Genomic DNA, 22532 nt, shown 5'->3' with positions numbered 1-22532 from the left:
CTCAGCCAGGCTAAGCCTCAGGTGCTCTGTGACAAGGCTGCCCCTTGGTGCAAGGGTCCACCCTCTCTTCCCATCTCCTCTTCTCCATCTACTGCCATTACCAGCTTCTGCACATTCAGGAGAGCCTTTGGCTTTAATCAGGTCCCTCTGTGTGCAGGATGCACATGGTTAAAAAGCCGTCATGTCACGTGTCCTTTGGGAACACTGTGAACTCACATATATAGCGAGGCTGTTACAATTAATAGCAAGCACTCCCAAAAGTTGCTCCATTTGGACCGACCAGCCAACCTATAATAAGAGGGCAACCGTAAGACCTAGCACCTCCATTTTACAGCTGAAGAAACTGAGGTTTCTCTGGGACAACCCTAGGCAAACTCTTTACACTGGGTCAGTTTCCCACAACTGCTATAAAAAAATTATCACAGACTTGGTGACTTGAAACAACAGAAATCTGCTCTCACAGAGGTGTGGGACTAAGAATTCAGAGTTCATGCCTGATGTCAGCAGGACTGGTTCTGTCTAGAGGATCTAGGGGAAAGTCCAAGTTCTCTGGCCTTGGCCTAAACTATGAGTCTTGCCACACCTTTACTTCCTACATCCGTCCCACACCGCCTTCTCCTCTGTAATAGTCACCCCTGCCTCCCTCTCATGACGCTTGTGATTACATGTAAGATTGACAGTTCAGAATAATCCAGATCTCAAGCTCCTTCACTTAATTATGTCTGCAAAACCCCCTTTTTATTATACAGGAAACAGGCACAGGTTCCACGGATCCAAGCGTGTCTTCAGGGACGGGTCTCAAGCTACACACATACAAATGCAAACGAGTTCTGTTCTCCCAGGCACTGCGCTGCCCCGAATTCTTACTTTCTTTGGAATTCTGTCATCCCTGACTTGTTAAGGGGACCGTTGTACTTTTTCAGGTGTGGCCCTGATCAACGGAGTCAAATCCTGTGGATGAGGTGAGTCTTAGAGAACTGGCCATCGCCCTTTTGTTGCCCACATGCTATGCATGTTTGTCTTTATGCTACTATTGCTTCCCACAGCCCACACCTGAGCCTTGGGTCCTTTAATCTACATTACCTTCCTTTTTTTCTTTCATTCTCTGTGGTCTGTGTATTATTATTATTATTATTACATTTTTAAAGATTTTTATTTTGCTTCATTTGGTGTGTGTGTATGTGTGTGTGTGTGTGTGTGTGTGTGTGTGTGTGTCTGAGGAGGCCGGAAGAAGGCACAGAGTCCCTGGAGTTGGAGCTACAAGCTGTTGAGAACTGCCAGATATGAGTGCTGGAAACCAAACTCTAGTCCTCTGCAAGAGCAGCTTATCCACCTCTCCAGCCCCCTTTGTGTTTTTCTGTTCCTGTTGCTGCTCCCTGACCTCCTAGACGGCCTCTGGGTTTGCTCTCACTTGGGATCATCCACAGCCTTCATATCATTTATTCCTCAGAAAACCTAGCCATTAAGAGTGTTGTTACCTTTCCATTGCAAATAGCAAAGACCTTTCTTGGGCCACAAAATGGCCCCACTGGAAGCTGTTCTACCTCATACCTAACAACAAAAAAGCAATTGTAGGAACAAAGTAAGACAGAAATCCAACTCTTCGGGAAAGTCAATTCAACACCCATTTGTTCTTTGGTAGCCCCGATCGTTTATTCTTCCACAATCACCAGTATTAAAATATTGCCCAGCATGGTGGCTCTGGTCTTTAATCTCAGCACTCAGGAGGCAGCAGCAGGCAGATCTCTGTGATCCAGACTTAAAAGCCCAAGGCCACCTCTGCAGTCAGACCCACAAGGCTTTTCCAACAGCCTGCCCCTGTAGCCTTGCCTTGGAGAGTCTGGGGAGGGGATATTATCCCCTCCTGGTAGACAAGAAGGCAATGGAGTGCCGGCACCAGGATCCTCCCAGCATGGTGTTTGTGCCAACCACCAGTCCGGAGATTAGTTCTGGGGATTTGATTCAGGCCCAGAAGGGAAACGAGTGAAAACCAAACAGGTCAGCAAGAAGGGAACTCCAGACACAAGCATGCTTTCACAGCTGGTTTCCTGCTACCTGGAGTAACTTCAGTTCACACAATCACATTCACTACCAAATGTATCCATGTCATAGGCCTTTTAAAAATTGTCCTCTGGCTCTGCACTCCCTGTTACCTGCACCTCCCAAATCTTCCAGAATCAAGCTTTGGTCAAAACCGCCAATCATTTTTTAAAATGTATTTTCCGTATGTTCAGGCCTCGAATCACTACCCAGACCGGAACCTGATCCCAGAGGAGGCTTCCCACGGTGTGTACACGCTGCACCATCCTTTCTTCTTCGTGCATTTGGTCACGTGCTGCAGCAAACTGGCTCGGATCATCGTGTTCACTGGGTCCGTATTTACAGGCCGTTTCCACAATCTCATCGCTTCTCTGTGCGCACTGGAGTTTTATGCAGAACAGCAATGGGTCATTAGTCCAATTAAGTCTCCGGCTACTTCAGTGACTTCTCTAGGAGAGAACAGAGCACAATATGTAATTTCAGCTTTTCTCGTGAGGATTTTCAATCCTCCTATGAACTAAATCATTTTATCAATTTTTAATTTTTTTTTTTTTACTTGTCCCATTAAACTACAGACCCGGAACATACTCATGAATGGTTTCTTTCTGCTTAAACTCGAAGACTTCCTGACATAACAAAAACTGGTAATTAACTGGCTCAGAGACTTTTACAATAGCCTCTTTAAATAAGTTCCAGTGCGCGGCTCTGGCAGGCTGGCTCTACATGGCTGATAGCGGCAATGCGTCCTCAATTAAACAAGCTATCACTGCGTGCTATCGGCCCCGCGCTCTCGGCCCTGCGGTCGTTCTGCTTGAAAGTGCCCACCTCTCCCCACTTCCTGCCTTTGTAAAGTTATTCCCTGTATGTGCGACTCCTCCCTCTCCATTCTAGTCTGGTTCTTTCTTCACTCCCTAAACATTCAGTCTCTAGGTAGACGAGATGGCTCAGTGGGTAAAGACGTTTTCTGCCAAACCTGGAAACCTGAGTTTGATCTGCAGGTCCTGTCTGAAGAGGGAGATAGACAATAGACTCCTGAAGCTGTTCTCTGACCTGCCCAAGTGTGCCATGGTATGCACATACCCACCCACCCCCCACACACACACATACAGACACACACATAATGAAAAACACAATTCAGTGTCAACCAGCTTGTCTAGGCCAAAATTGGGTTCCTGGGGTTCATTTTAAGTGCAGATGCATGGACTCAGTGAAGAAGAATGTCACCCTGGCTCTCTCAGAAAATGTTGTCAAACTCTGGTTTGTTTGCCATTCTCCCTGCCAGCCTCAACAAATGCAGTCCCCTGGGAGCTGCGTAGATGACTGGGTCCTGTGAAGCTCTGACCTTGCAAGCATCCCCAGGATCCACATGGAAAAGCAGGGCAATAGTGATGCTGCATAGCTGTACCCCCAGATCCATTTCTGTCTGCTTTCCATTGCTGTGATAAACCACTCTGGCCAGTTGGGCAGTGGGGCGCACACCTTTAAACCCAGCACTCAGGAGGCAGAGGCAGGCAGATCTCTGTGAATTCAAGGCCAGCCTGGTCGACAAGAGGGAGTTCCAGGACAGGCTGCAAAGCTACAGAGAAACCCTGTAGGGGGTGGGGTAGGGGAGAAAACCACTCTGACCAAAAGCAACTTAGGGAGGAAAGGGTTTATCTCACCTTAGACCTTACAGTCAGTCATGGAGGGAGAGAAGTCAGAGCAGGAACTGAAGCAGAGGCCATGGAGGAGTGCTGCGTACTGGGTTGCTCTTCCTAGCTTGCTCAGTTTGCTTTCTTATACCTCAGGACCACCATCAGGAGCGGGACCACCCATAGCAGACTGGGTACTTCCAGATCAATCATTAAGCAAGAAAATGCCCCACCGGCTCACATGCAGGCCAGTCTGATGGAACCTTTCTCTCATTTGAGGTCCCTGCTTCTCAAAGGACTCCAAAAAGCATAACCCTGACGTAGGCAGATCCATGGAGCCCACGAGCCAGCTAGCCTAGCCTAGATGGAGAATCCAGATCATGAAAGACTCTGTCTCCAAAACCAAAGTAGACGGTGTCCTGATCAACATCATTAGAAGCTGATGCCTAGCATTCACATACTTCACACACGTGTGCTCCTGAGCACACACAGGGACACACACCAAAGCATAAAAGGTAGTGTGTGTCTTCCCAGAAGAAGGTGGTTCTGTAAGCTTACGTTTGCACAAAAGTCTCCTAACTGGTCTGCCTGCTTGATCCTTGCCCCTCTCACCCACCATCTCTCCACAAAACAGAACTGAAAATGAGCACGCTCCGTGGGGCTCCCTTCTACTCTCAAAACAAATCTACCACCTTGACAGGGCCCGTGTGCTCTGAAATAAACTGGGCTGGCCAAGCGCATGTTTTTCCACTATCCTCAAAGTTCTGTCTCCCTGCTTCCTCTTTGTTCCTCAAAGCCAAAGATGCTTCTAGTTTAAGATATTTGCCTTAGCTCTTTCATCAGTGGGCAAAGGTAATCTACCTATGGCTGGTTCGTTATTGCCTCAGGTCTCAACTAGAAAGTCAGTTCTTGGAGCCACTTCTGAAAACCACACACACAGAGAGAGACAGAGACAGACAGACAGACAGACAGACAGACAGACACACACACACACACACACACACACACACACAGAGTAAAGTATATCATAGTAATTTTTTCTTTTCTTTTCCTCTCTTTCTGTCTCTTCCTCTGTTTCTCTTCCCCTCTCTCTCTCTCTCTCTCTGTGTCTACATGTGTGCATGTGTGTCTGTGTGTGTGTCTGTGTGTGTGTGTCTGTGTATGCCCTCAGAAACTAGAAGAGGGCATTGGATCCTCTGGAGCCAGAATCACAGGGGTTTGTGAGCTGCTCAACATGTTTGCTGGTCTCCAAACTCAGAACATCCGGAGGAGCAGGATGTGCTCTAACCACGCAATCTCTCTAACACTTCAACTTTATTTTTCAAGCTATCTAACTCTACAATTAGTGCCCTAACCCTTTATTTCCGCCTTACTGCTTCACCTACAGAAACACACCACAGTGCATCTCATTGCACACAGGGACTTGTTTGCCTTGGTCACGGTCACATCTACTCCTTTTATCATACACGAGCTCAACAATTTTTTTGAGTGGAGCTGTCCCACACATTAAAGCCATGCCAGCGAGGGACCAGGTCGCTACCCTCGGGAGACTATGCTTAGCACTCAGTTACATTCTCAAAGTGTTGTGATACCAGGTCATGGTCGCCATCGTACAGGGCTATTTGGGAGCAGAGCCCTGCCCACCAGTTAATCCACCAGGGTGTGCCCAGAATAGGTGATCTTTGGCAGGGATTTCACACTGAGATGGAGTGACTGGGCCCTGAAGTTAAACACCAAAAACCAAACCGAGAAGAAGGCAGGCCCTGGTTAAATATCCCAACCCTGCAGCTACCTCACCCTGCTGTGCAAATTTATTAAAGCAGTCTCCAAATAAACAAGTCCTAAAACTAATCAGGAAGTGGAAAAACATAAAAATAATCCCCAGCCCACAACACACGCCCATGAAAACAAGAAATAAAGAAAAGGTTCTATATAAAACCCACGGGGCCAAGCTCTGTCCTCAATTAGTGGTTAGGCTGCCAGCCCAAGTCAATGGAGGTTTTCAGTCCAATAGCAGAGGCCAAATTTGGGGCCCTCTGTTAACTGTGCTTGCTTTTAGGTCACACATCAGGAATATCAAGTGGATATGTATTGACTTCCGTGTCTTGGTCATTAAACCGAACAATACTATCTTCCGTGTTGAGTTCATTGAAACTTGTACTAGCTGAGGAGTTTCTAAAGAGTGTGTGTGTGTGTATGTGTGTGTGTGTGTGTGGTATGTATAGTGTGTCTGGGTGTGTTGTGTGTGGTGTCTGTGTGGTGTGGGAGAATTATCTGTCTTCTGTCAATCATGTATTTCAATAAAACGCTGATTGGCCAGGCAGGAAGTATAGGCAGGTCAACCAGACAGGAAGTAGAGGCGGGGCAATGAGAACAGGAGAATTCTGGAAAGCAGGAAGTTTCCTCAGCCAGTTCTGTCCAGACCACTGGAGAGGAAAGATGTAAGCTGCCCTGCTGGAAAAGGTACTGAGTCATGTGGCTAACGTAGATAAGGATAATGGAGTAACATAAGTTATAAGGGCTAATAAGTAGTCTGACCTAATGGGCCAATCAGTTTATAACCTAATGTAGACTCTGTGTAATTTTCTTTGGGATTTGCTGGTTGTGGGGTACTGGGCGGGAGAACAACCCCAACAAGCCGGCTCTCATGTTACATCTGTGTGTGTGTGTGTGTGTGTGTGTGTGTGTGGTATCTCTCTGTGTGTGGTATGTGTCATGTGTCTATGTGTGGTGTCTCTGTATATGAGTAGTGTCTCTGTGTGTGTGGTATGTGTGGTGTATTTGTGTATGGGATGTGTGTGTGTGTGAATGTGTGTGTGTGTGAGAAAGAGAGAGTGATATGTGTTTTACTGGAGACACCCTGCATGAACAGTATCCACCTCTACTGAGAGGACTTTTTTCAGCCAAACCTGGGCCCTACACGTGAGTAGCTCCATGTTCATATGTCTTGATATCAAATAAATACCTCTTCTTTGAAAATAACTAATAATTTTGAGGAGGTAAGACTAGAAGGATAAACAGTGAGTGAACTCACTTGTGAGCTTAAGGACTTCAGCTCTGTCACCAGAACCTGTGGGGGAGGACAGGGCAAGGCATGAGAATATGGCCTTGTAATCCTGGGCTGGGAAAGCAGAGGCGGCAGACTTGGCTGGCCAGTCAAGCCTACTAGGAGTTTCCGGCCAAATAAAGTTTTGGACCCATATCAAAAGAAAAAGGTAGCATCTGAGCAAATACACCATACACATACATATGTACACACATACACACACACAAGGCATATCCTTACTTCAGACCACACACAAAAGTTCAAAATGAAATATAAGCCTATGCATAACAAAGTTGAATATAAAAACCATGAAAGGAGAACGGTAAAGCATTATACTGTTGATCAAAGTAATGGCTTCTTACATTCAACATCAAAAGTGTAAGATACAAAAGAAAATGCGTAATTGGACTTCACTAAAAGTTTCAAATTTATTTACAAAAGGACACCATTATGAACATGAAAAGAGCTAACATTATGGAGAGATTTTCAAATAAAATATATGAAAAGGTACTTGTATCTGTAACCAGTGAGCCCGTGGCCATCTGTAAATTTTCTCTGGAGAAATGTATATATTAAAATATTTTGCTGGTATTTGTAGCTGTGTGGAAGATCTTATGAAATTTTAACTGTGTCGTTTGTCTTTCAAATTATTGCCAACACAATAATTTTTCTTTATCAGTTATGCCAACTGATGACCATGGCACCATCATAGAGTAAATATTATCCCACGATAGAAAGGAGTGAAGCGCTGAGATACACTGGAAAATGGATAAATATTGAAGACATTTTGCCAAGTAAAAGAAGTCAGTATCCAGGCTGGGCGGTGGTGGTGCACGCCTTTAATCCCAGCACTCGGAGGCAGAGGCAGGCGGATCTCTGTGAGTTTGAGGCCAGCCTGGTCTACAAGAGCAAGTTCCAGGACAGGCTCCAAAGCTACAGAGAAACCCTGTCTTGCGAAAAAAAAGAAGAAGAAGAAATCAATATCCAGGCATGGTGGAGCATACCAACACTTGGGAGGTGGATGGGAGAAGACCAACAGTACATGAACATCCTCAGCCTTGAGTTTGAGGCTGGCCTCATGGGCTACATAAGATCCTATATCAGAGAGAGAGAGAGAGAGAGAGAGAGAGAGAGAGAGAGAGAGAGAGAGAGAGAGAGATGGGGGCAGAGAAGGAGAGAAGAAAAAGAATAAAATTTAGGCACAAAAGAGTACACATTGCATGAGTCATTTCTGCGAAATGTCTAGATAGATAAGTCCACAGAGACTAAGAACGGATCTGAAGTTGTTGAAGCTTTGGAGGATGTAGGAGTGGAGAGGGATCACTGATGACTACGGGATTCATTTGGAGGTGACAGAAATAATCTAGAATCAAATAGAAACTATGGTTGTGCAATCCTTGTGGAAATGCACTAAGAATCACTGAAATCACTTCAAAATGGCAACTTAATGGAATAGAAATTATGCATTACTAAAACAAAGCCAAGAATCCTTTTGAGGCAGGTTTCAGTTTCTTTGTTTTGTAGAGAAGGTTTGGAGTGGGGCCTTCCTCAGACTATAAAAGCAAGGCGGTGACGAGAGCTACATTTGAAACCCCCCTGTCCATCTCAGTTCACCACAGTGACCTCTAAAGCTTTGGAAACGAGGGAGTGAGAAGGAGCCAGACACATCTGGCTTAGATCTGTAGTGACTTAATTCAACCCTCATTTCCTTGTCCTTTACCGCCACTTGATCCTGGGTCCCAGGCAGATGGGTGTGTGTGGCAAGATTCATGAGAAGCCTAGGAAAGGCCATGAGCCCCACGTCAGTGTGACCACCGACCCACACTGTGGCCCCCTGGCTCCTATTGAGAAGTCTGTCCCCAGAATCGATCATAATGGCAGAGGCTCAATTCAATTGTTCATGAATCCCCATCCATCATGAGGACAGCAGAATGACAGCCCTGGCCTTGCCAGGACCTCCTCCTTCACATGCAGAGGCTTAATACAAGTAGATAGCCCTTTCACCCGTAACGATTCTCCCTCCTGGAGCACCGAAGTTTCTCCTGACATGGGACCCAATGCATGCTCGTATTGTGTATTATACCGTATCTACTGTGGTCCATATGTCATAATAATCTGCTGATCTAGCTTCTTCCAGCCCCTCCTCTGTGGGGTTCTTAGAAGAAGGGTTTGTTCTACTCAGTGTTCAACCCCCATGCTATGGGAACTTCCCACCTCCCCTGAAGAGAAGTACTGAGTGTGTACTAGGTATTTTGGAGTGCCCAGCTCCAGACTAAAATGTTACAAGAGGGACCACCTCCTGCTCTCCCAACAATCCGATGGGAGGGAGATTACTGCCATCTCAATTTTACAACGAGTGAATGCAAGTGCAGTGACATCTCTTGACATTTCTCTGGAGTGAATTCTTGCTCTGCATCAATACTCGCCTTCCTGGCTCAGACTGGTAAAGCCTTTGCTGTATACACTTGGCAAGCGGTGATGCCAGGCAGTGTAGTGTCGCCCAGGGCGTGACAAGCAGCACATTCTGGCATCTCATCAGAAACTTGCTCCCAGGAATAGGCTACCTGCATTCCCAATTCCCATCTTCCCGTTCAACCTGAGATATCTCTCTCCCTCCCTTCCTCCCTCCCTCCCTCCCTTCCTCCTTCCCTCTCTCTCTCTCTCTCTCTCTCCCTCCCTCCCTCCCTCTCCCCCTCCCTTCCTCCCTCCCTCCCTCCCTTCCTCCTTCCCTCTCTCTCTCTCTCTCTCTCTCCCTCCCTCCCTCCCTCTCTCCCTCCCTTCCTCCCTCCTTCCCTCCCTCCCTCCCTCCCTCCCTCCCTCCCTCTCTCTCTCTCTCTCTGGATCTCTATTGCTGCATAAATGTGAAGAGTGAAGTGGCCTGTTTTCCAGTCTGAGTCATTCAGTTGAAATCGTTCTTCCCCTTCTGGTAGAGGTTTGCATGCTTCCTGTCTCTCTGGAGTTATTTTACTAAGGACAAAGACACCCATGGTTTGAACAGTTCTTAACAATCTTCTCGATGTACCATATCACCTTCAGAAGCTAAAGCAAGTCACAAAAAGATACCCCCCATCTCACGCTTCACTCTCCACCCCCTGTATACATGGGCTGGTTGAAGAACATGGGGTATTTTGTGTCCTCCAGTCATATACAAAGCTCCTTCTTGGTTTTGGTTATTTTGAGACCAACTCTCACCACGTGGCACAGGCTGGCTTCAAACTGGCCATCCTCCTGCTTCAGCCTCCCAAAGTACAGTTGGGTGCCGCCACAGCTTGCACAGTATCCATTTTCAGACACAACTGTCCGCTGTAAAATTCAGGGCTGTAACTTGAGATCTGCTCAACTTCTTCATGACGACAGCCCTGGGGGGGATCTCCCATCACTTTCTCCCCGTGTCACAGGTCCCACACAGCCCCCATGTCAGGGGGCTCCCCTCTCACAATTCACACTCAGGGATAGAATGTAAGATACTGGTTCTTCCTGGCACATCTGTGTGAAGAGCTGAGTAAGGGAGGCAGTGTCTCCATGGCCACCTTCTGTTGTCCTGGCTTTAATGCTGTCTTGGATGTCTGCTGAGCCCCGTTGGTGTGAGTGAATCCTCTGGGCCTTGCTGTCCTTGACTGCTTCCACTTCACCCACTAGACAGCCAGGTTCCCCTACAGTGATGCATCCTGGAACAGGAGTGCCATCTGTGTCGGTTTAGACGTGGGGCGTCTTTGGTTGGTTTTATTTCCTTCTGCAGAAGACAGTCTACGAAATAAACCATTTTTTAGCTAGCCTTTGCAATCACTTGAACCCTGTTCCTCTCCTTCCTCTCAGTGTTCCAACTTTCTCAACTCCCTGGCCCCGATTACCTCAGTGTCCTCAAAACCATCTGACTGTGTATCTCAAGTCTGCGCTCAGTCCAAGAAGAAAATGGGAGTGGGAGACGAGTTCCTGTCGTGTTCATGACAGAGCAGCTGAGTCAGCTCGGAGCTGTTGGGAGGTGACTAACTCAAGAGACCAGCAGGGCACACCCCAAACACACATACACACACACACACACACACACACACACACACACACACACAAAACACAGCTCTGTGTGGCTGCAAAGGAAATCAGTGGGAACTCACAGGCTACACATTCTGTAGCCCTTCAAAAGGCAAAGCATTCCTCCAAATTCCCGCCACTTCCTCGGATCCTTTCTCAAGCTCCTCAACTCTAACTTGTAGGCTAGCTGGCTCCCTCTGTCCCTTTATATCCAAAGTTTCCTTGTTTTCCACAGTCAAAATGGGAACTCCTTTACACAGCTCCTTCCCTACAGCATATATTTTAATCACACCCCCAGGTACATTTGCAACATCTCCTTCCTCCACCCTAGTCTGTCTCCAAACACCTAAGTCATTTCTTCTACAATTAATTTAGTTTACCAGTTACAGAGTCAGAAGATTTTCTCAGTTCTCCTGAAAAAACTTGAAAGTGTCTCAGACATGGGAAGAAGCTGCATTCTACTGAGATGCTGTGGGGAGTAAAGACGAAGGAGAGAGAGCAGGCAGGCAAGGGCGGATCAGGTAGATACGAACGAACAGAGAACAAAAGAAGAAAGGACCCAGAAGAACATCTGCTGTTGGGGCCTCCAGGAAGATACCAGTAACAGAGACACAGGGTTGGAGGCAACAACAAAACCCTAGTGAGCCTGGCCTATGCTGTCAGCATTGTTCCCGCCAGTCATGAGGGAATCAGAACAGGCTCTGCACCTTAGTCCCTTGAGACAGGGTCTCTCGCTGACCAGGAAGCATATGTGTGTGAGGCAGGAAGCGCATGTGTGTGAGACAGGAAGCATATGTGTGTGAGACAGGAAGCGCATGTGTGTGAGACAGGAAGGGCATGTGTGTGACAGGAAGCACATGTGTGTGAGACAGGAAGGGCATGTGTGTGAGACAGGAAGCACATGTGTGTGAGACAGGAAGCGCATGTGTGTGAGACAGGAAGCACATGTGTGTGAGACAGGAAGCGCATGTGTGTGAGACAGGGTCTCTCACTGCAGGAAGCTCACGTGTGGTTAGACTGGCTGGCTGTGCCCTGCCAGTATTCACCCATCTCTGCTTACCAGTGCTGGGGCTACTGACACACTCTAGATTTTTTATGTAGCTGTTGAAGATTCAAACCCAGGTCCTCATTTTTGCAAAGCAGGCTCTCTTAGCCATCCCCAGCCCCACGGCATGGGCTAATCTCTGCAGCACCACGTTCATCTGTGGCATACAGAGTATGTCCTGGTGCTGCCTACACGGCTTCCTGGCTGCATGATCACAGACCACGTTGTGAGCTTTCATTTCATAACCTAGCCAACAGGGACAATGGTCCTCACAAAGGCTGGTCATGAATGCACACACTGGGAACCCAGAGAAAAGCCAGCTACTCTGCATATGAACATGCATGTGTCACTTCTACTTAATTATCCTTGCAAACAATAATAAGTGCAATATGCCCTATTAATGTTGATCTAAGTTTTTAGCTATGATTAGTGGTGTACATTGACACATATACAGAACTGATTATTGTTAAATTACAACCAGACCTGTGAGGCACTGAGTTGTATCATTTATTTATCTTCAGTGTGTCAACATATCCTGACCCTGACTAATTTCAGAGTACACACATAACGCCGCTGAGCAGACTCAGGGAGAGAATGATGACATTGAGAACCATATGAGTAGCTTCTGATCTCTCTAACAGTCCTCTCAGTTCTCTTCTGATATCCGCTCAGATATCAAATAGTGACGCTCCCTAATCATGCTCATGCATTTATTGTTCAAATGAAATGAGTAGAGAGGGCCTATGGAGGTAGCTCAGCCTGAAATCTGGTTACACAAATACAAAGACCTGAGTTTGATCCCCATAACCCATGAAAAAAGGCAGGGGTGGTGGTACTCACTTGTGATCCAACACTGGGAAGGCAGAGGCAAGTGGATCCCTGGAGTTTGCTGGCAAACCAGGCTAGCTTACTCTGTGAGTTCCAAGCCAATGAGACCCCAACTCCCAAAACAGGGTGGACAACTACTGAGGAACACACCAAAGGTTAGCCTCTGATCAACATATACATGCATCAACACCTGCACATGTGCAAACACACATGCATTTGAGTATACACACATACAAGAAAAAAATTAATTCCAACTAAATTAATTCTTTTCTTACCACTTTTCTTTTCTTACCACTTCTTTTCCTCTTGCTCATGAGTCTGCATTCTGTCATGTCTTGTTCATCACCTCTGTTCTAGTCATTCTTAAAGAAGTGACCTCTTTGAGGCACATGCGTGTATGCACATGTGTGCATATGCGGTGCCCATCCTCTCCTCCAACCTCCCTCTTCAGTACAGATTATATTTGAAAATCAGCCTTGACTAAACTCTCCTAATAGCTTGTAACATCAATTTAATGACAGATAAAATGAAGGAAAATTACATTCTCTTTCATTTAAATGCTAAGCCTTTTTAATTGTTTTATTTTAAAAAACTCATTTCCTCTTGTAATTATCAATATATTTCCATCACCCCAGGAAATAAAAAGGTTTCTTTCAAGGGGCAATTTTAACACCTGTAAATCCCCCAGATGTTTGAATGAGTCCATAAGAGCTAGAGAGGAAAGCATTTGTTTTATGTCTGGCGGATTCTCAGTTTGCTTTTTATTTTTTTTAAATCCTTTCATTGTATTTTTGATTAGTGCTGGATAAATAATGTTTGGATTAAAAATCCCTACTGTATGATTGTGCTTAGCATTCATGCTACTAGTTTCCCAGATTCAACATTTAATGAAAATATCAGTTCCCCCATACATGAATCAACATGATTACATACAGACTTTGAGAAGACCAGAAGACCACCCTGTTCCAACCCGTGCTCTATAGGAAGCAAACTGAGGTAGAGAATAGGGCTACGATTTGTCCACCTGGAAGATGGCCTTTTATGCTTCATCTGCCACACTCCCATCATGCATTTTAAGCTCACACACACAATAGGAGGTGCACTTGATATTTCAGCAGAACATACATAGAAATTTAATAACATTCACATGTTTATTCATTAGGTTTTGCTTATGTGTATATGTCGATCTATATGTTCATGTATGGGGATGCATGGAGTATGTGTGTCTGTGTTTGTGAGTGTGTGTGTGTGTGTGTGTGTGTGTGTATGTGAGAGAGAGAGAGAGAGAGAGAGAGAGAGAGAGAGAGAGAGAGAGAGCTCTATTACTGAATCCGGTACTCATTGTTTGGTTAGAATGCCTGGCCATCAAGCCTCAGGGATCCACTTGCCTCCACCTCCCCAGCACTGGGTTTTTAAGAGCATCCTGCCATGCTTAGCTTCTCAGGTGGGTGCTGGAAACTGAAACTCGGGTGCTCATGAATGCATTCATTCTACCCACAGAGACGCCTCCCTGGCCCTGCTCATCAAATGTTTACTGTTCACTTACTGTTTAGACTAGGAGCTGCCATTCCATACCATACCTCATTCCCTTGAGCACCTATGGTAGGGTAACATGCAGCCTTCTCCGGTGGAAATAAAGCTGGTTAGAGCGAGCATCTGGAGGGGATGGAGACACTGCTCGGCAGGTAGAGTGTTTACTGTGCAGGAAATGAGAACTTAGTTCAGACCCCAGACCCCACGGGAAAGCTGGGTACAGCACTGTGAATCTGTAACCCCAGCACGGGGTGTGGAGAGGGGGAAAGGGCAGGCAGATTCCAGAGGCTCACTAGCCAGTCAATCAAGCTGAAAAGTCTGCTCTTTCTTGTTTGTTCAATGTGGTTGTTATAGAAATTACAAAGGGTTTTCTGAGCCAGAGGGAGGCCACCTCCCGCCGAAGACCCACTTTGAAAACTGACAGAGCTCCACTCCCAAGACTCCAATAGAAGGCCCCACAAGCACAGGCATTTCCATATGGCTGCCCTCGGAGCTGGCACCCTGTTCCAAAGCCCAGTGTCTTTCCAGATTTGGTGACACAGTCCTGAACAAAGAAAATAATCCAACTGTTCCCCAGCCATTGGATATTCATGGCTCTGAGGCTGGTAATTTTGACCACAATGTATTTTTACATCTGATTAATTTGTGTGGATGGGACTGGGGGACATAAGAAATTTTCATCAAATGTTGCCATGACTCAGGCAGAGCTATTGGTGCTGTGTATTGACGCTGACTAGAAAACAAGCTAGGAACCATATATGGGCTGATCCTGTTTCCTAGGGGGACATGTCAATAAGGAGACAATGATGTGGTCTGCCATGTCAGCTCACTCCCTAATACAGGGTCAAATGTTCTCTGATTTTCATTTTTGTCTTCTCAATGGTGCACAGGACTGGAATGAAATTAAGTGTGAATGGTGAGAAATGTTCCATTCTCTAGTCTAACAAAATACCCTAGAATTTAAATCAAGTTCAAAAACAACCATCATTTATTCTATTGTGTGAATCTTGCAAGTCAAGAATTCAGGCAGGGCTCAGCTGTGTGGTTCGTCCACTCAGTGTGAGGTCCCTTGAGCTTCCACAGTAATCTTCTATAGTCTGTGGATATTTGGTTTCAAGGCAGATTCCCTCCCATGTCTAGACCATGTTAAGATTGTCAAGAAGGCTGGTCTCTGTTGGTTCTACTGGCCAGAGTCCCAATGCCTCACCTCTCCTGCAGGTATCTCAGGGGAATTGGACAACATAAGTAACTGATCTTCCCCAGGACAAGTAATCCTATAGAAGCCATGGAGAGCTTCATGACCTCCTCTGGCCTAATCTTAGAAGTCACATAGTGTCATATCACTGCATCGTCCTAAGAGCAAGCCATGAAGTTAAACTAAGAAGAGATTTTCCTAGTGTGTGTGTTTGGAGTGATTACCCCTTCTCTCCAACATGTGTGGCCACCCACCCTAACAGAAACGACACAATTTTACATTGTCATGATGCTGATCACCACCACCTTCCCCATTTTACACACACACACACACACACACACACACACACACACACACACACACACACAGTGTGGGCATTCTTTAGGGAAGTCACTACAAGATGTAATCATTGCAAAACATAATGATTGTTTTCCCATGGTACAGTACCCTAAATATCCAAGCAGAGCTTTTAGCCAAAGATGGGCTTTTGTCACCACTGAGAGATGCTTTGCCCTGATTTGAACCTATGTGCTCTATCTGTCCAGTCATAGAGCAACTGACTCCCTCCATTCCAGCCAAGAAGGTAAATGGATAACTTCTACAGGGCCAAAAGGATAGCAACTTGGAGCATCAATCTGTAAATGGTGCTAGAACAATACTTGTACCTTAAAAAACATTCCTGGATGTGGGATTGTTTTGCAATAAAAAACTGACTACATCCCAAGACATCTTAGGTAGTGTGGAATAAATGACCCAGCCAGCTGCCAGAGGAAGGGGTGAGATCTACGCTATCAGAACAAAGAGGGTCACTGAAGTGCCGTGTCAGAGGTGCCACCCAGCCAAGTCATAACTTACGCTTTCTCGGTGAATTATGCTTGTCTGGAGCCAAAGTCAAGTCGCTTGTGAGAGTGGAAAACACAGTTTGAGCTGCCCCTGGGACCTCACCTCAGCCCGTCCCTCATGCCAAGCTCAGCCCCTACGGTGAAGAGTAGGAAACAAGTGATTAAAGGGCTCGTTTGACTGTCTTAGGTTCCAGCTCAGGCAACCATTTCAAAAGTGGCCCATGCTTAGGCAATGGTCATGATGCCAGACTCGAGCCTTGTGACTCAGGGCAGTTTGGTCTTCTGTAGTCCTTATCTTCAAAGTTAACTTTGTATTCGGGAAGACGGGGTACTAACCTTAATCACTCTTCTTTTGACTTGTAAAGTAAGGAATATAATAACAATTCTTTCCTTTAAACTAATGCACATGGATTCAATCACTTAATAACACCCTAGAACCATCAGCCAATACTAGAGAGTAAAGTATGACACCCCAGAACCATCACCCAGTACTAGAGAGTAAAGAGCTGATATTTGGAGTGAGGGGGGCCTGTCCCTCTTCCTAAACACTCTAACAGTAAACTTTCAGGCTACCATAGGGTTAATCAGTGTCACCTTCCCCATTACAAAGCTCTCCCTGTCTACCCAGAGTTTGGCTAATGGTTCCCAAATTAAATAAAACACAAAAGATAATCTAGCATCTCGGAACACACAGCACTTGCTTGCATTCTCCTGAGGCCATTCTTGCTTTCTTGGCAACAGAGTCATTGTCAAATAAATATTAGTTCTAATAAGAGCAGTGCCAAGCCCCAGTTGTGACAAATCTACCAGCCAACCTACTGGTGTTATCCAGAATGATCTTTTAAAAAGAGGGCGAAATGGTGATTGAATGTAGAAATGGGGTCACGATTGGACTTCACTGGGTCTTGTGACTTTCTTCAGGATTTAGGGACACTACCTAACTTATAAATGCCTGCTTGGATTTAGAGGTCAAATGACCCAGGACTCTCTCAAAGGACATAGGCTGGATGTGCTGATTCCCCCCCCCCCCCCCCCCCCCCCCCCCCCCCCGCGCCTCCCGACGCCTGCATTTCCTGTTTGTTCTCCCGTTTGCCGGTGTAAACAGGCCAAGATGCGGGGCAAGGTGTTTGTGCACCAGCTTCACAGCTGCTTCATTATTCAGCTAGATCAATATTAATTTTTGCAGGCTTCCCTTCTCAGCACATCAGGCTAGAAGTGGCAACTTGTACACACCCTGGTGTTTGGCAAGGGGATTTATGAGCCTGCTCTAAAGATACAGCCCCTGTTGCAAGGAGTGAAAATCTGGTTGGAGCCCAAAACAGCGAGGAGAGGGCAGGGGGAGACAAAAAGTCAAGCCACTCCTCACGGGCCACATCACAGACGCTGAAACACAAGTACCTGGATCTTCTGCGCCTGCCTATGGTGTTTTCGCCGCCAATTTCCCACTTGGCCACATGTGCACATTTAATTAATGTTCTGCTCATCACCTCCTGCAAGTCATTAATAAGGACGCACTGTAGATACAGTCCCATCTCCGAGCCTGCCAGGAGCACTCCGCTGGCCACCATCTCCCAGCCAGCGCACAGCCGCCCACCGGCTGCTCACGTGGCCTTCCAGCCAGGTTTCAGAGAGGCAGAGCTCAGAACCGGCTCGGTTGAATTCATCTTTCAAGTGAGATTTCAGGATGCATCCATTTCATTGCCTTCACTCACTAATGTGGTAGAAGGGTTTTTTTTTTAATTCTATTAAAAAATGCAATTAAATTTGTCTCATGGAATTTGCTCTTTAAAAATCCAGACAGCTGCTTGCTCATGGTGGCATTATGCTCCTGATTCCCGCACAGTTTTTTTTTTTTCTTCATCTCCATTCCATTACTTTGCTGAGGATTAAAGACAGGCTTAGCAGATGGCAAATGCCAGGATCTCGTCCCACCCCCACCTCCCCTTCGGAAGACTGGGCTCATATCGGCCAGAATACACAGCCCAGGTTCCTCCATGCGGCTCTGGGAAGCAAGGAGCAATTGCCTCCTTCAAGCCATCGGCTAATGCAGAAAAGCAGACCGAGGAGCAGGAAGGAAGGGAAATGGAGCGTTCTTCCCCGTGGCTAGCCCGTGAGGCCCTGGTCAGGTGTCTATCCTCAGCCTCAGTTTCCTCCTCTCTCCAGAGTCATTGGACTCCGCCACCATTTCTCTGCCATAGAGCACTCATTAGGCTGCAAAGCAAATGAGGTAATGTCTGTGGTGAGATGGTTCGTGCGTTTCCAAAGAAAGACACCATATAAAAAGCATTCTGATTGCTAACAGTCAGGGACACTCAGCATCGGGACTGGCTGGCTCCATAAACCAGTTAACTGCCTGCTTCTTGCAAAAACTATTTTTATCAGTTAATTACACATTTTTCTTATTAAATAACAATGTGAAAGCATTTCTTGCTCATTTTCCTGTCATGATTAATTTAATCTGCCTCCCTTTATTAAAAGTCCAGTTTTCTTCCCGTGTCTTAGCCACTCTGGCAGGCTTGCAGCACCCTCAGAGCTAGCAAGCTCCTTTGAGTCCCATCAATTCCCTCTACTTCGTTCTTTCCCCCTGCCCGAGCCTCAGAACACTTTCCCTTTCTTCCACACCATGGCTGCATCTGGTGGCTAAGGGAGCACCAAGCCCTGGAGACCGCCTCACGCTTCTCTTCCTCTCGGAAAGGATAATTAACCAAAACAAGCCAATGTCATCCTAGCTCTGAACTGCGTCCTGCATGAGAAGACGACCAAGGCAGCAAGGAAGCAAGGTTGCTGTTGAGTGTCACAACATATGCACGTGCGTGTGCACACACACACACATATGCACACACACACATATACGTGCATGCACACTCACACACACACAGGTACACACACATGCACACACACTCACACACATGCAGACACACACTCACATGCACACACACTCATATACACACACGCACACACACAGACACACACTCACACACACGCACACTCACAGACATACACACACACATACATGTATTTTGTGACCAGGATTGAAGGAGAGAAGTAAGGCAAGAAGGGAAAAGCCAGTATTAGAAGCAGTCCCTGCACTACGGGAATCCTTTCTAATGTTATTGTTATGAGCTAGAATTAATTCTGATTAGTAATAATAGCAGTAGCACATGTGTAATCTTTTAATGGAGAAAGCCAACCTCTGGTGCCCTGTGGTCATTGCCTAAGCCCACAGAGACAGAAAATAGCTCGGAAAAGAGGTATCACAATTATTGAGGCAAAATAATTAACCAAAACAATTACAGAGATGGTAGCACAACAAGTAACTTCATGTGCCTTTTCATTAGTCCTTGTGATGGAGAGGCAACCTGACCCCTAACTCCAGAGGGTCACCTTTGGACCGCCTTCTCCCCTGGGGATGGGTGGGGCTGAGCTTCCTGACACTGCTCTAGTGAGTATATAGCCTTGCATCCCCACGAGCCATCGTCTCCATGCCTGGCCTATGGAAACACTGCAGCTTCTGTCCTGCAGGCCCCTCAGGCTGCAGTGTGGTGAACTGCTCTGGAATGGAGCCCAGGAGGCAGGAACCTGAGGTACAGCCAGTAGGAAATAGAAACCCTAGTGTATGGCCTGTGATGAGCCAAGTCCTACCAATCACTGGAGGCGGGCTTGGGAGGGAACCTGCCGGTACCATACCCTAATCTCCACTGCAGACTGCTTTGCAGCCACACACAGGCACTAAGATGCTCTGAGACAGACGTACCCCGTTATCTCCACGAATATTCCCATTCCACAAACTCTATAAAATAGTAAATCGTTTAAACTGTTGACTCTTGGGGCGATTCATTACCCAGGAGCAGAACACTGATGAGCCATCCTGGTCTCAACAGGGTTAAGCCAGGCAGAACCTAAAGCAACACCTTGATAGGGGATGGCGTCGAGCTTGGTTATTGGTTGCACATGAAACTGTGTCGTCCCAAACCTGCTTCAATGTGGAGTGTGGTTTTAGAAGTTGCCCAACACGATTCTCCAAGTAGCCACACACATACCCTCCACTAATTGTTTGGAGGTAAAAGAGAAGCCCGCCTGCTCACCAAGGAACAGCGTGAGGGCAGACTGGAAGTGAGAAGCCCCAACCTCTACCTCATCAGTCAAGACACGGGGAAAGTCATTTAGAGTACTCCAACTCTTTCTTGTCTTTGCTAATGGAAAGATAATCTGTGTGGCTGTGCTGACTAAAACAGCCTAAAGTGTGTGGACGGGCTCTCTTGTAAACTAGAGTTCTTGGCATCTTAGATTAAAAAAAAAAAAAAAAGCCTGAAAAAGAACACCCAAATAACACAGCAAAGAGTTTAGTCAGAGATAAAATAAAAATACAGGATAGATCCAAGGGAGCGACTGGCTACCTGAGCTTGTGGTCAACAGCCCACGGTCACTGCCAGGGCTGCCTCTGTAAAGCCATGAGGAGAAGTTAGTTGTCAAACTGTCAAGTGTGGGGGATTTTCTATTTTGATTGACAGGCTTAGACTATATTTGGTTCACTCCACATGTCCTTTCCCTTGATACAGCTGGTATTAACCAAATGCACACCCCATCATGCCCAGGCATAAGATGGTAAAGAGAGGATTCCCCCTCCAAAGAAAAACCAACTCATTTTGAGGCACAGTTTGCCTTGTTCCACATGGACCAAAAACCAGTCCAGACTAGATCAGACCATTGCCCATAGTTACTGGATATGCTCCAGAATGTGTTTGACCACAAAGCAGGGGTTGCCAATGGGTTGCTAGGGAGGAGGAACCTACTGCCTTGTCTGGAGTTGGGTGTATATGCAGCCAGATGGCTAAGGGCTGTGTTCTCGAGAAAGAGGCATGACTCGCTCAAGTCAGGCAGAGGACAGGTTGCTAAGGTTTCCCTACACTTTTCTGCCTCAACGGGATTCCGCTTCGCTCCACATTGCCATCTTCCGAATGCTGGCATTTCCCCTTACGGCCACAAGATGCTTGTAACAGCGCCAAGTCTCATGGGGTTCTACACTAGCACCACAGGCGATGAAAAGGAAGTATTCTTGTTTCTTGGTCTAGACGTGAGGAAAATTTTCCTCAAAATTCCCCTAGCAGAATTCCCCGGGCATCTTAATCACCAGACCTGGTTGGCATGCCTACTCCTTAAGAAATTCTCAGCTGAAGGAACTGAGATGACCATGCCCAACTGAACCCACCCACATTTTACCCGAGGCCTGGTTTTCTGTGAGGCAAATGGCCACCCAGAGAGACGCTGACAGAGTCTGAGGTTCTGTGTACACAAGTAAGGAGTTGCTTACTGCTCCGATTGGTGGCACGGACCTGTGAGAGTGAACCTAAAAATGAGGTAGACTAAAGTCTCATTCAATAGTAACTTTATTGAAAGCATCGGACAGTTTATATTCTGAGGGTTAAGACGAGTCGCCTGAGCAAAGTGTACAATCACCAGGACAAGACGCACGTGGCAAAAACATGGTTTTACACAGAGGCATATGAATAACAACAGCTGACGTGAACTCACTCGTGGCTGCTACCCCTGGGAGGAGCATGCAAGCACACTCCAAGAACAATTCTGTGGTTTGAACCACCATGTGGTTGCCAGGAATTGAACTCAGGACCTTTGGAAGAGCAGGCAATGCTCTTAACCGCTGAGCCATCTCTCCAGCCCAATCCTGTGGTTTGAAGACTCATTTTTCTTGGGGTTTTCTCACAAGCTCTCAGGAATCTCACACAACTCCCGGACCATTCCAGACTAGGAGTAACCACAGACTGCACTGGGCTAAAGAATAGCACGCAGGGTGGCTTAACCCCATGAAAACCGACATCTTGTTCTCACTCCACACACAGTAGAAGGCAGAGAAGGACTCCATGGTCTTGTTTAGAGTCAATCAGAGCCAGACTGACAAAGGCTCCACCCATGCAAGACCTCGGGAGTCACAAAGGCAGCAGAAAAGAGATGTGAGGCCTTTCCTGCTGTTACCCATGCTCACATTTCTTCAGCCACAAGAAGTCGGTAATCCCATTTGAGCGTGCAGATCCTTTCCCGCAGACCAGGAGGTATTCTCTGATCACAGTGGGCAACAACACTGTCTACAAAAAAAGTTGTCTCCTCCCAAGGTTTTTGTGACATTAAAGTGGATAAAGTAGCTCTGCGTTTCTCAGACTATCATAAAACATAGATCTATTAACAACTGGACTGGGGTAGTCCATCCAGGGGTCAGAAAGACACTGATGCCACCCTCCTTAAAGACAGCAGTGAGAAGATGGCTAGCATCTCAGCATGTTCCGTAGCTCACTTGCCCTTTCTCTGCCTTCAAAGCCAGAGTTCCCGC

This window comes from Myodes glareolus, chromosome 17, assembly GCF_982192425.1.
Source record: "Myodes glareolus chromosome 17, mMyoGla1.1, whole genome shotgun sequence".
Lineage (NCBI taxonomy): Eukaryota > Metazoa > Chordata > Mammalia > Rodentia > Cricetidae > Myodes > Myodes glareolus.
The sequence above is the reverse complement of the archived record's forward strand: the minus strand, read 5'-3'. Positions refer to the sequence as shown.